This window comes from Stegastes partitus, unplaced genomic scaffold (assembly GCF_000690725.1).
Source record: "Stegastes partitus isolate 25-593 unplaced genomic scaffold, Stegastes_partitus-1.0.2 Scaffold168, whole genome shotgun sequence".
In the NCBI taxonomy this organism is placed as follows: Eukaryota; Metazoa; Chordata; class Actinopteri; family Pomacentridae; genus Stegastes; species Stegastes partitus.
Window position 1 is genome coordinate 490,955 of NW_007577899.1, and position 15,446 is coordinate 506,400.

General features: G+C 42.3%; 1 protein-coding gene across 1 annotated transcript in view; it reads left to right on the forward strand.

The window, feature by feature from the left end:
* The first annotated feature begins 2,082 nt into the window (after window positions 1–2,082).
* The window catches only part of pea15 (proliferation and apoptosis adaptor protein 15), a 54,458-nt gene continuing 41,094 nt past the window's right edge, over window positions 2,083–15,446 (forward strand). Inside the window, exon 1 of the mRNA XM_008279713.1 lies at window positions 2,083–2,442. The gene's annotated coding sequence lies outside the window, so the exon portion shown is untranslated. The remainder of the gene's footprint in view (window positions 2,443–15,446) is intronic.

Consider the following 15,446-nt stretch of genomic DNA (forward strand, 5'->3'; position numbering starts at 1 on the left):
ATCAGAGAGGGCGAATGGAAAGAGGTCCCACTCTGAGCTTTTTACTGAGGCCCAAAAACAGCACAAATAATTGCTTTTCCTTGCCACTGGGTAAAATGTGTTGACCTGATGTGCAGTTTGGACGTCCTCCACGTATTTTCCCTCCCAAAGCCCAGATGCAAGCATGTTGTGTCTGACGGTTAGAGCGTCAACCTGGTCAGCCCCGAATGTGCACTATAAGAACAGATCAGCTGTGTCACGAATGGAGAGTCCGACACTTTATTCATCCCCCATGGGGAAATTCAAAGTGTCCAGTAGCTCACACATTATATTCAAGAAAGATTGAAAACAGGAAGCCAATGTACAAAAGAAGGTGCAACAAACATGCAAATTGGGCTGGTTGAAGAAAAAAGGTGCCAAAACAGCTGATATTTACAATACAGGTGCAAAAATGTTGATATTTATAATAAAAAAAAATACGATTAAAAAGTCTGTGCACAGTGTAAAAACACAACAAATAATAAATGTTTTTAGGGCCTAAAATATTAAGTCAGTTACTTTTAAAAAAGCTAAACTCAGAATCTTCTCTCCATACTGCATCTTTGTATGATACACAATATTACACCTGACTTTCCTCACATGCAATATGCTCCTTACTATGTGCATTATATCTCCCTTATGTGCAGTATAATATTGCACCATGTTTTATTTTATTTATCTTATTTATTTTAAATCATACTCCATTATATGGATCTATAGTGTATATATAGTGTGTATAGCTCCGTTGTATTGCATTTCTCAGCTCTTCCTATTGATGGTTTATTGGTTCTCTTTTCCTTCCTGTCATTTTTGTGCTCTTTCCTGTATCTGTCATGCTGCAACAAGTGAGTTTCCCCACTGGTGGTGAACAATAAAGTGCAATCTAATCTAATCTCATCTAATCTAGAAAAAATAAGTTACTTTGACTAAATTCCTGTGGGATGTTTTACATGATTTCGCCGTTGTGCCACTTCAAGAGGCCACAGCAGGTTCAATTCTAACTCAGTTGTGCAAAATTCCTGAGAAAGCTTTGCAGTTAATCATTTATTAGGAAAACCAGTTGACATGCAAAGAATGTTTTACATCAAACTGGGAAACCTGGATGCTTTTATCAGCTCATGAGCTAATGTATATGGAATCACAGGAGTGCCATATTAAAAAATAAATATGTTAAAAAAATAAGGATATAAGTGGGTAAATATAAAGAGGAATAAATAAAAGAATAAAGGGAAGTGACGTCACCTTGGTGCTGAGAGGAACTAAAAATGGAATATGTGGAGGAATTAAGGAGAGGTGTTCAACAAGAACTTTCAACAATTGTGTACTTCCTCTCAGTGCCAAGGTGACGTCACTTCCCTTTAGCCGCGCTAGGAGCTAGCGTCGAGCAGGAATCCTGTGATCAGGTATCGGCTACTCACCTGGACAGAAAGCCCCGCCCAAAGGCTTTTGATTGACAGCTCAGTCCATCAAGTAAAAACAGTGGCAAAATGGAAAAAATCAAAAGCAATGAAAAAGAAAAAGCAATGACAAAACAGGAAAAAAAAATATGAAAAAACAATGACAAAAAAGAAAAAAATCACAAAAAAGAAAAAAATGACAAAAGGAAAAAAACATAACAAAAAGAAAAAAATGATAAAAAGGAAAAAAATGACAAAAAAGAACAAACATGACAAATGAAAATGGAAAAGCAAAGATAAAATTCACCTTTATATTTCCACATTTTATTTTATTTTTTAATTCATTCTTTTATTATTTCTCTTTATATTTACACATGTATTTACTTTTTATTTATTTGTTTTTTAATTTTTTAAAGAAAACAGATTTTTAATTTTTTTTTATTATGGCACTCCTAAGATTCCATACATTCAATACAATCACAATTTGGAGAAATTATCATCGATCCATTCGGTATCTATTTTTGTGACAGAGTGAGACATCCCTGATCAGAGACGATCTCTGGACGAATCAGACAGCGTGCTTAACCGTGACCGAGAGAGAGAGAGAGAGAGAGAGAGAGGGAGGAGGGGGGAGAGAGAGAGAGACAGAGGGGGGAGAGAAAAGGCGTTTCCACGTTTCAGCGGCCGGTTCCAGAGCAGCGGAGAGCGACGCGGCGGACGCACGGAGGAATCACGACCTGCCTTTCTGCTTTATTCTCCCATAACTGTGACTGACAGCTCGTCCGGCGCGCGTCCCCTCCACGGCCGCGGGTTTTCCCACGCTGATGAAACGCGTCCATCACTGAGCCAAAGTGACCCAGCACCAGCCCGACGAGGTGGACTTTTTTTTTTTCCTTTTCCTCCTTCCTGCGCCGTCTCCTCTGTCCAGATCCCCACAGAGCAGATTTCTGCGAGATCCAGAGGAAATTATCTCCCCGCAGACATCCATCTCTCTCCAGTCTGTAGCTGACTCATTTTGCTGCCCGGGGTGAGTACAGCTCTCCTCAACTCTCTCCTCTTCTTCTTAAAAATCTTTAATTTTCTTTTCTTTTTTTTTTTTTTTTTCTGGGCATCTTTGCGTTAATCCCCGGAGTGTGGCTCATTCATGCTGGGAGTCAGCCCGCCTCCCCATTCATGGATCATTTCTCTCCTTGCATACCGTTACATGATGAATGTGAGAGACCACTTCACAGCCTGCCTGTAAAATCTAGTTTCCAGGCTTCAAATTGGGGGGAAAAAAGCTGATGCGTTCACGGCCCCTATGGACATACAAGTTAAATGGGCCAATCAACTCTCTAGAATCGCTTTTAAATGAAGTAAAAATCCAAATAATGTGCTTCAAATGAGGCTCGTGGACGCTTGTCTTGTATCCGTGAGCCCCTCAGAGAGGAGTGAGGCATGTGAAATGAGCAATGCCTTGTTTACTCCACACATCTGAGTCATGAACTTGACTTTTAAGTGGCGAATCGGTGAGTTTTCCGTCCTCGAGAGGGCATTTAACACACCATTGATTAACCTAATTGGATTGGGTTTAGTGCTGCTGCTGCTGCCTGAAATCCCCTCAGCGCCCCCGTACAGGCCGGCTTCACTCATCTACGCTCTCACTAAGTTCTTATAGTTTCTGGGGGTTTTTTTTAAGTGGATGTGAGTTCTTGTGGACGATCTGGAATGTTCTGAGGCGACAGGACGAGCCAGCGGTGACCACCTGTGACCCAGTGTGTGAGCGGATGGGGAAGGGCTGGGCTTTTATGAATGGATGTGTGGGACCAGAACTCCTCTTCCTCCCCAGTAACCGGCCTCGTGGCTGGTTTTTCATCTCCTGATGGTGTCTCGATTGCAAACGCTGAGGAGCCTGTAAGCGCTTATTTGACCAAAGTTAAAGTCCAAAGTTAATATTTTCAGCCTGATGTTGATGTTTTTTGAAAAAAGGTTTCGACTCTTTATTCCAAAACCAACAAATCCTCACATCTGAGAAGCTCATTTAGCGTTTCTGTTTGACGCTCAGTAGTTTCTAGTTTTTGCTCATTTTTCCTCGAGAAAGTTGGATTTATTTTATTTTTTTACTTTACAAAAACTGAAACTCAGCCGGTGCAGCAGTTTTCCAAGTTCTGGGACTTGAAACAAGTTGTGTCTCTACATGCTGTTAATATTTTTAGATTTTGAATTTGTCTGCATACGTCGTCTGTTCGGTGTAAACACAGCCTGCAGTCCAACCCAATTCAGCTACACTTTTCTCTGTTAGCTTCCAGATTGTGTCCTGCAGTGCAGATGTTTTAGTTTGTTTTTTTACAGAATCCAGTCAACTTGTTCGAGCACTTTGTTTTTACATTTAGATGAGATCTGGTGAAGTTTTCCAGCCTCATGTCACCAACGAGTAGCTCAAAAACAGCCACAAAGGTCCAAAGCCGTTGATTCCTTCTGTTTTTATTGTGTTTGAACACAACGCCGACTAGTTTAGGGGTTCAGAGGGTTACAAAGGAAACTGGATTTTAGCTGTCAGACGAGTTGCAAATTAATTTCCTGTTGAGCTCTAATTTTTAGCAATTTGTGCTCCGTGCATGAGTTGAATCTCCGTCCATCGGCTGCATCCAGACCCCTCTGACTCATGTACAGTGCATCAGGAGAGAGTGACGCTTGTGCACCATGACAGCTGTCAGTCGGTTTCCTGTGAGGCTGCATTCCTCTCGTATTATCCCCCAACAGCGTGCATTCTTCCCTTGCAGCGAATACTTTTGCTGCTTGTGTGTCTTTCTGAGGACACGTCTGAAACACGAGGACGTTCTGGGTTCAGGAAAACGCTGTCGTTTCAGCTCGGACGGCTCCTTACATGTACACAAGCTTGTCTGCCTTGACTCAGCTTTTTGGGAGCCGGCCTCCTCTGTGATACGTATCGATCCGTCTTCTTGGACAGAGAGAGAGAAAAAAACTGGGCAGCGCAGCAGAAATGTGCTTCCTCTCTCGGGTTCACTTCCTCTGTGTGTGTGTGTGTGTGTGTGTGTCGGCGGTGTCGGTTGTCCGCCGCCGCCAGGGGAATGTTTGTGGTCGACTGTTTGCAGGCGCTGAGTCAAACACAGTTTTCGGGAAGATCAGTGTTAAACTGGTGGAACTTAAAACAATCACAACATGCCAGCGCCCTGCTTTTTCTTTTCTTTTTCTTTTCTTTTTTTTTTACACTGACTTTCTCCACTTCCATGTTAACAAGCTGTTTGTTGTCACACATTTCAGCAGACAATAGAAAAAAAAAAATCCTCCTGATCACCCTGAACTGGAGCTTCAGAGGAAGGTGTTGTTTTTAAGGTGGAAGTGATGAAGCCCACATATTCACTCCGTCTCACCCATAAATGAAAGGCCGGTGTCGAGTTTGGTTACTTCTGCCACCTCACAAAATGAGGAATCGAAACGTTGCTCCGACCGCAGCAGACTCATCTGATCTGCTTCCTGTCGACCCACTTTTGGTTTCATGTGCTCTGAAACACCAGAGTCCTGATGACGGATGCTCATCATTCATCAGGAATCAGTTCACGACCTCTTTGTTCTGGTTTAAGGCAAAATAATTTTACAGTTTAACCACTGAAACAACACTCAGTGCTGGGAACTCACTTTTTTTTCTTCATGTTTTTAGTGGTCAGAAACATTTACAAAGCGCTTCATTTAGCTTTTATTTGTCATTATTCCTGTTAGTAAGAATGTGGACAATAATAATAATAATAATTATATTTATATTGCACTTTATATTTTCACAATCTCAAAGTGCTACAGGGTCAAACAAAAGCAGTTAAGATTACTAAAGCAGATTATAAAGACAGTCAGAAAAAAGGAGAACCTAATAAAAGATGAAGAAGAAGAAGTTGGCTTCCTGAAAGTTTGTCTGATTTAAATGTGATGAACACCATGCATGCAAGTCCAGTCGTCCTCAGATGTATTCATAGCCTTCCATTAAAGAAGGAAAAAAAAACCCCAGCTGTCTCTAGAATATGTTGAAGTTGACAAAAGTAATTATAAAAAATTAATGAAAATCATGACATTGCTTTTGAATTGTGGTTCAACAGAAATACATTTAAAAAAAAAAAAAAAAAAAAAAAATATATATATATATATATATATATATATATATTTTAATGTATTTCTGTTCAACCACAATTCAAAAACAATGCCTTATTTCACTAAATTGTAATTTAGCAAATTTTTATTTATTATAACTTTTTTCAGTTTCTAGTTATTTGAGTGACTTTTGTGATTTTTTCCTTTTCTTTAATGGAAAATAAATGTGAGGACGACTGTGTCTGTGTTGAAGTAAATCAGTGACTAAATGCATGAATCATCAATAACAAGCTGTTTTTGTGCCTCATCTGTGATCACGATGAAAATACAGAAAACTAAAAAGGCATGACAACATAGCGCACATATGTACCTGGAAAAGATGAATCATAAACTTATTTTCTCTGAGTTTGACTTCTGCAGTTAAACAAAGCCCAAAAGTTGCTCTTTTGCCTCCAGAGTTCAGCTTCTTGCTGCGTTTATCACATCTGTCCACTGCTCTGCTCGTTTCAGAACTGATTGACTGATTTAATGATTACTTTTTGGGTCCGGCTCTGAGCCACGAAGCAGAACCGTCCATACGAGCCCAGATTCACATCCTCCTGACTTTAACTTAAACCCATTTTTGTGACTTCACTCTAACTTTCAGTGATGTGCTGTTTCGTAGTAAATTCAAGTTTTAATTGCTTTTATTATTTTCATCGTGTTCATCGCTACTGACTTGGCTTTAATGTGAGAACCGGTGAAGTTTGCGTTGCGTCCCCTTTAACAGCTAGCTGTTATTTTGCAGAATTTCTCTGTTTTGTGAAATTACAGATAACATTTTGTAAAATCGTGGTGGAAAAAAAAAAAGAATGACTTCACACGTTAACCGTAAAAAAAACAAAAGGTCAAAACTGTAAATAACATCCACCTTAAAAGTCTAAAGTTTTCCAAATGGTCATTTTCACAGTGTTTAACTTTAAAACTCTACTTTTTTTTTGATTCTACGAAATCTGCTAACATTATATTACTTTACAGATATTTGGAAAAACAAATGTAAATATAATAGAATTGTTGTCGTACAGATTTCTTGTGTAGTTCAGTTACACACAGTATTTAGTCAAACTTAAAGGAAAATATTTATTTACATGTTGACTGTTTAATAAAAAAAGACAAAACTGTTTGTAGCGTCAGCATCCAATATTTAGAAAACCTGCAAACAACATGTACAACAAGTGGCCTCAGATTGTTTTTGGTTTCTGTCACAGATGAGTAGTTCAAGGACCATCGGAAATCTGACAACGCAATCATTCTTTAAAGCTTTTACGTGCCCTGTACAATTAATATTTACAGCTTTCAAACTCATAAAACCAGAATGCATTTAAGACATGGTAGTAAAATAAAATACTCATAATAAAGAACATTAATTGTGATTCATAAAAAGTAAAAGAAAGATTCTATATGTGTTATTGTTCATTTGGTTTTCCAGACTTGACTGCTGATTATCTAAATTCAGATCTACAGTGTGAGCTTTTACAGTTGCCATTTAACTAAGTCATGCAAATAAAGGGTGTGGTTGATACCAAACGAGCTCGTTCCCTGATGTTTCAGAGGATTTGACGTCTCTGTTGCACCACAATGCTTCATTTATATGACTGAAAAATGTCAGCTCTTGTGGTTTGGATGTTGTTCTTGGCCATATTGCAGTTTTAATGTTATTCAGCCTGTGTAGTTACCGTAACCGAAGACTTTGAAGACCTTCTTGAGAAAAACAAAATGCTCTCAAAGTGAAGTCGGTTGTATCGTCCATCAGACAGGATGTGGGTCCATTCATTTAGGAGCATAAGTTCACTGCCAGCAGCAGCGTCTGATATTTAATAAATAAGGTATCAGGCTGACCTGATGCATGTCAACACAGCTCACTGGGTAACTGAGACCCGCTGAAAACCAACGCGTGTGGTCTTAAACCATCGACTCGGATGTCATGAAAAACAGCCGACGACTGAAGCGGTGGCTTCCTGCAGCGGTGGATCCGCTGACAGGCCTCCTGGCTGCAGAGGGAAGAGATGCTTCACTGTCAGACCACCTCTGCCTTTTGTTTCCTCCCCCACCTGCTGCTCTTGTGTTTATCTCCACCATGTGTACGCTGGGCTCCCAGGAAGCTCCGAGTTACAGAGCCGCTGTCATCACGGCAGTTACATCAGCGCCTGTAATCTGCACTACGGCTGCATCGTGCATCGTCCTGCCGCCCACTTTCCTGCTCTGTTCTGGTGTCCATTTACAGACGCTGCTTTCTAACCGCACAGGAAAACGTTCCTGAAGTAAACGGACGACGTGTGCGTCCTGCAACCTCATTGGTCGGTCATTTCTACCTGCTAAAAAACAGAAATCCTTCATATTTAATTGACTGCTTTTGTTTCCGTTGACCCCGGCCCGGTTTCAAAGCGCTGATGCTTAGACATCATCGATTTGAATCATTGAAGCTGAATCACTACAACTGTTTTTAGCTGAGTCATCGCTTAGTTTCTGTTCGCCGCCATTTTTGTTAACAAACCTCCTCTGCTGTTCGGCACGGTCGGCTTTTCTGCTCGAAACCTGACGTTTCACGTCACAAACGTTGAAATAAATAAACATTAATGTGAAACTTGTACATGCTTCACCCTACTCAGGACTTTGATGTTGCCAGAAGGTCTTTCAGGGTCCAAGGAAGAATACGTGCAAAACATTTGTTGGTGTTCATTACAGACTTTTATACGACGGTAAATAAGTTGACGTATTTTTGGTTCCAAATGCATGACAAATGTCCTGTCACCTAAACCCAATGGCCTGGGGTCCAAGAGGCCCCAAAAGTCCTGAATAGGCTTAAACAGACTCTGCAGATCATATTTGTCATCGTCTTCTGGACGTATTGAAGTCAGTCAGCAGACATAATTGTAAGTATTTATAAAGCAGAGCTGCACAACGACGGCCCGAATAATCATCAGGATTATTATTTTTATCAATATTGAACTTATTTACTGCATTTATTCATCGATTTTAGGTACAAAATATGTCGACATATTTGGAATATTTTGTGATACATTCCAAAATCAGGGGCTGCAAGGTGGCGCAGTTGGTAGCACTGTTGCCTCGCAGCAAGAAGGTCGCCGGTTCGCGTCCCGGTGGGGGCACCGGAATCTTTCTGTGTGGAGTCTCCATGTTCTCCCCGTGCAGCGTGGGTTCTCTCCGGGTTCTCCGGCTTCCTCCCACACAGTCCAAAAACATGCTGAGGTTAATTGGTGATTCTAAATTGTCCGTAGGTGTGAATGTGAGTGTGCTTGGTTGTCTGTCTCTAAGTGTAGCCCTGTGATAGACTGGTGACCTGTCCAGGGTGTCCCCAGTCTTCACCCTGAGTCAGCTGGGATAGGCTCCAGCCCCCCATGACCCTAGTGAGGATTAAGCGATGTATAGACGGTGGATGGATGGATTCCAAAATCATTTAAACATCTATAGTTTCCTGCTGTTGCCTAAACACCTCTCATGTTGTCTATGGCATGGACCCTGGCTGGAGAGGGTGTTCATGGGCTGTCTTCTATGACTGAAGCATTTTACACGTCATCATCGCTGATCTTGTTCTTTTAGTTTCAAGAAGCCAACATTGTGATTTAATGTTTGATTTTAACCGTGCAGCCCTGATATATAGCTACAGTGTCCAGTGTGTAGCGGAGTCCTATGAGGAACACTGTAGGAACCCCTGGTGTGATGTCTCAGTCTCAGTCACGGGGGTCACAAGAAGTGATACCGCCAGCAGGACTGAGTAGGTGTGGACTAGAGTGAAACCAGCACCCAGAGCCAAGCTTACCGCCCCCACTGATTTAAAAATGTCTGTAACGAACACTGTTCATTGTGTTACACTTACCCCGAGCCCTGGATGCTCTGCTCCTGGGCGAACCTTGAAGGAGAAGTCCGGTTACATCACCGGATGAAATCAGTCTTCGCTCAGGTGTCTTATATTCTAGCTGCATCACAGATGATCCCGTTAGGTGAGTTCTGTGATCCGAGTCCACCCACCAGCGTACAGCACATGAATATGTACCGTTTCATTCGCAGGTTAATGCAGTTGGCAGATGATTATGTTGATGTTTACCTTGAAAATTGGCATTAAAACGCATGTTGCTTGGAAGAGGAAATGAGCAGGCAGTCGCAATGTATTATGCGTTTAACCTGAAGGAGACATTTACCTTGATACAGCGGCTGTATATCTGAAGCATGTGCACTGATTTATTTTAAATTCCCCAGCGCCACAGAGGTTAAGCCTTTCTCTCTCAGGCTGTAGCCACCACACACACACACACACACACACACACACACACACACCAAAAAAACATAACCCATCACAGATTAAATCCCTCCAGCAACTGCTTGGCTGCGTGGTCCGCTGGTTGCTGTGCTACAAGTGACGCCTACACCAGCAGAAAGCTACTTTTTTATGCTCGCTTTCACTTTGGACGCTGCTGCATGTTGTAAACGAATGTGTGCGAATGTGACACGCTGCAGAGTTTTCAGATTCCCTCTTTCGGGAACTTCTCGGCTCGGTAGCGAGGATTCATACAGGTATGATTTCAGCGCGTTTGTGGCTAAACTGGAGCGATTCTGTTGATTTTAGACCCAGGACGGGTTCTTTAACACAGCTGTGGAAGTGTTTCATAAGCCCAATCTGTCTGGCTGGCAGTGTTTCACAGTAGCCACAATAATGGATGAAGTGATACACACACACACACACACACACACACGGTACACCTAAGCCTACACAGATGGGCAGAGCCACACAAAAAGCAACAGATTGACTGAAGCGCACACATGCACAAACACGTGGGCTCGCTCGCACTAACTGGGTTTTGCTCTGTTTTATATGTACACACTTGGATTGAGGCCATTCCCCTTCGTCCATGTGCATAATCCACTCTAGTGCTGAATGAAACGCCTCAGTGGGTCTGATTGGATTTGATAAGACTCGATTCGATTGAAGCAGGATGGGAGGGAGGCAACTGGTATATGTGTGTGTGTGTGTGTGTGTGTGTGTGTGTGTGTCTTTCAGGTGTTACAGGATACGCTGTCAAAGGTCACCTCCAGCGTCGACTCTGCTTCGGTCTGCCTGTCTCCGTCCCTCACATCAGCGTTAATCATCAAATTGACTGTGAAAAAGTCCCGGCGTCCAAACTCGTTTCACCCTCGTCTGTCAGCGTGTGCGTTAGCGTGCGTTAGCGTGCAAACTCTCCGCCACCTCCAGAGCGCCGTCGCACTCTTTGATCAAAGTTGGAGTCGAGTAGGAACCGTTGTGACTCTGAATGTGGCCAGCTGCTCAGCCGAGGCCCTGGAGTCGCCGGTAGCGCTGTGGAGCTCATGCGTGTCACACGGTGTTCTCGGCTACACAGAACACGTATGTTCACACGCAGGCACAGAAGTTTGACTTAGCAAAGGAAAAGCAGCAGAATTAACCTGCGCAGTGCATCCAGGTGGCAAACAGCAGCTGACTACAGCACGGCCAGTTTGCCAAGCTTTAATGTCTTTATTTATTTATGTTTTCATTTATGGGACGAGTACCGTTACAATAGAAATCTGTTTCCATCCTCATGGGCTTCACATACTTTGTCCAGATCTTGTAAAGCGTGTCCCTTTGAACTCTGAGAGTAAATGAGAGTTTTTCCATAATGCAAATTTCTTGAATTATGTTGATCCACTCTTGGATTGTCGGAGGGTTGGATTTAAACCATTTCCTGGTTACGGCTTTCTTACTCGCTGCCAGTCGCATCCAGAGCAACCTCTTGTCCGTATTTCTCCAAATAGTTACACTCACATTACCCAAGTGCACATTTTCACATTTACAGTTTTTTTTTTTACTGCAATGTAAAGTCTTGTACCTTCATGGAAGCAGCGCTGCCGTAGAAGTAGAGAGAACTGAATGAGAAATGATTTCTGTGCAGTTCAACAAAGTTATGCTATTAATCATAAAACAAAAAGAAAGTTGATTTTTTTTGGATGATTTTACAAAAATGTAAAGTCAACTCGTGCACCATTTTTCTAAATGTTACCAAATAGAGGCTGTACATACGATCAGTATTTAACTACTTGTATTTCTAATCTGTTTCATACTCGTCTCTGCGTAAACACAGCCTGCAGTTCAGCTGAAAGGTCTCAGCATGTTTGTCATGTGACTGTTGATGACAGCTGATGGCTTCACGGTTGCACCAAGTTGTGCAAAATCTGCTTTTTTCAGAATCTGCTGAGAACAAATGCTTTATTTTTTTTTTTACAAGAGACATGTAGAATAAACGGATTTTCATGAAATGTTCTGATTACAAGCTTTGGTTCATTTTCCAGATGGAGATGGTTGAAACATTGAAAATCCAATGATGTTTTCAGTTTTTACAGCTTTGGAATTTAAAAAAAACAAACAAACATTCATTGGATTCAGAGGGTTAATACAACAGAGGTAGCTGGACTTCTACGTGTGACAATTCTTCCAGACTGTGACCAAAACTCTGTGAAAGGCAACTAAACATTGTCGCTGGTCGGTCTGGCTTGACATTCAGCAGGTCTGCCTCTGAGTGTGTGTGCAGCATCATCCTCCAGCATCCTGAGTTAGTCTGTAGATGGTCTGCTCTGTTTAACCTCCGCCTGCACTTTGACTCACGGATGTTTCTGTGGTTTATTGCTGAGCTCTAAGACTGGCTGTAGTTTGATGTTTGATGGTTTGTGTCCACACCGAGTAGTACTGCATGTACAGGTGATGTTTCTTTGTACTGGTTTCTTGTTCGAGATAATAGTGAGTAACACAGACTTTCTGTTTGGATGTTTTAATGTCCTTTATCACTGTTTTGCTGCAGTATCTACTACTTGCAGTGCTTCCTGCTGTCCTACACTGTTACTCCTGCTCAGTTGTAAACCGTGTCTATGCCGAGTCTGAGCGACACGCTGCGGGTCGTCGGGTCACAGTCGGTTTGGGGAGGGGTCAGCAGATTGTTTCATAGGAGAGGAGCAGCCCCCCAGTAATTATGAATGCACTGTTTCCCAGCCAGTTCTAAACCCACCTCTAGTTCCTGCTGCTCGCTCCACAGCCATTGTCCTGCACATTCTCAGCTCTTTTGTGCTGTTCTCCTGTGGGAGAGGACTGAACAGCTACATGGCTGGGTTTCATATACACGCTGTGCAAAAAGTTAGCGCGGCGCTCTGGTAAAAAAAAAAAATAGCTCCAAAGGAAACAGTAGTGGTATTAAATGGCTGCTTTCAAAAGCCAAATGCCCTAAAACCTTTAGTTCCTCTGAAGTCACACGTATGTTTCTACAAGCACAGAAAGGAATCGTTGATGTTCTGTGTCGCTTGAAATAGCGAAATCATGTGCTTAAGTTTGTAAGACGAGGTAAACCAGTACTGATGGATGATGCTGCATTTAATCAGAACGTTATTAAACTGACAAACCTGCATGGCAGTGGACTTAAACAAAGCTTTGTGCCCCTTGACCTTGATCTCTGTGGATAAAGTGTTCCCAATATGTCAAACTATTCATTCAAGCGTCAGACTTTAGAGCTGAACTGACTCCGTTCACTGGGTTTTCAGAGCTGCTGTCATTTCATCATCAGAAATAACTCGAACTGATACCTCAAACTGAAACTAAACAGTACGTCCCAGCCTATGCTCACCCTGCTGGGTGTTGGCATCTGTGTTTGCGTGCGTGACAAGCGGCTAACTTTTTGGCCAGTTTCTGTTTTTGTCTTGCGACAGACGAGGAGTCAGCCCGTGGCGCCGTGGAGAAGCTGGCAGTGCCCGTCGGGGGGTCTGCTTGTGTTTGCGCTTCTTCATCTGCTCGTTGGACGATGATGGATCTTTGTGTGTGTGCGATGAATAAACTCGTGGTGTGGGTGGAAAGCACGGGTCTGTAACAGTTGCTCTGATGAGCCATGAGTGCCTTGATGAGACACTTAGTTGTTGCTGCGGTGATTCATTTCGTATTTTGTTTGTGCCGCCCCGAGTTGGACCTGGACAGGACGAAATGTTGTCTTTGTGCACGTTGCTAGCTTTCAAAATGCATGCTGTACTTTAAAATTCCTTTTAAAGCCAAAGGTCTGGTTTTTTTCCGTGTCTGAAAAAAGAACGCGAGCTTCCTGGATTCATCAGGTAACGCTCAGAACGTGTCTCCGAAAGCCCTAATGTCATTACCTCCATTCCCTCGTCTGCTGTCCTGTGTGTGTTCGGTGTTGTGCGCGCGTGTTCATGTTCTGTTTGTGTGGTTGAGAAAGCCTCGGGAATCAGGTTAACCTCCATGCCACAGAGATGAAAAATTCACAAAGCACATGCAGACTAGTGCACACACGAAGCTCCTCTCCGCGTCGACTCAAACTGATAAAATGCGATGCAGGCGTCAAACTTGTTCCGTGTATGTTGTTTATGTAACCCTCTGGGGACCTGTGTACCCACCTAGTGCTCGAGGTATTGCAGCTTGCACTAATGCATTGTACCGTTACACAAAGACCCGACCAGAGGCTTTTATGTAATACCTTTTTCAGAGTTTTTTTGGAGAAACCAAACACGAGGTGGGCAACGAGCAGCCCACAAGCCACATCTGCCCTTGTTTAATTTCAGTCTGGTCCCACATCTGTTTCTGCTTTTGTATCACCCATTCAACAATTTAGGAACATCTTCCTATTTATGACTCGTCAAAGAATCAATTCTTTGCTTTCATGAAAACATAAAGAAAAAAAAAATAGTCTCCCTTTCATTTAATCTCTGAGGCCTTTTACTTTTGATTACATCTGCAACCTTGCATAAACATCTCTCTGAAATCTCATTCAGTTGAATCCTTCCTGTCTGTTGTCTGCACGTAAAACTTCACTTAGATTAAATTCTTGCCTTTAGCTGTTATATAATGTGTTTGTGCAGGAACAAATCAGCTCCAGCATTATGATCACGGATGCATGCTTGAACGCTAACATTATGCAAACAGTGTGCACGGTTTATGGTAATACAGCTAAAGCGGAGACCTATCAGTTTAGCAACGTTAATATTATATTTGCATTTGTGTCGAGCCGCTCTAGAAATTTAGCAGAAGGTTTATCTGGACCGACAGAGGAAAGACGGCGGTGAAAGATGGTGTTTTCATGTCACTACAGCTTTGTAATATTAAATTTAAGATTAAAGTTGAGGTTTTTGATGGCTTATAATGTTGTTGTGATGTTGATTCTCCCACTAGATTCAACTGACCACACATCACCAACACAACTAGAGGATTTACATTTAGTAGCGATGCCATGGTGGCTGTTATGGGATTGAAAAACACACATTAGTTTGTCAGTAATTTACTTTCCGAACAGAAACGGCACGTTGGCTGTTCAGCTACAGCTGTCCTCCTGCATACAGTTGAATATTTCAGAAGACTACCTCGCACTGCAAAAACATTTTAGTCAGTCTCTTAGCTGTGTTTCAGACAGACTTTGGACAGATGGGCAACTATCAAGCAGGAAAGTCAATTTCACGTCAGCATTAGCAGGAAAGGCAAAGCACAGAGCGAACGTTACCGCGGGATCGATGCGAATGAAAGCATCGGCGGAATGAGAAAACGAGAGGCGAACGATAAATAACCCCGTCGTGATCCTTGTAAAGACCTCACGCGGCATCTCGTCTCGCATTAGGAGGACAACAACAATGTGTAACAGAGCAAATGGAACTTTAATGGTTGTATTACACAAGCAGTAATTGAATTCAGGCAATCTCAGTGATGAAAGTTACATTTCAGCCATACCGATAATTACTGCAAGGAGACGAAGCGGAGCTTTACTGCTCGCTAAGACAGATGGTTTGGTAACCGAGGATCTAATTAGCAATGATTCATAATACTACTACTACTGCTCACAATGTGTTGGTAATGATATGGTGGAAAAGGAACCATTTCACTGTAATTGTGGATGCTGTGATGGCTGCATAACGGATCTTTATCTC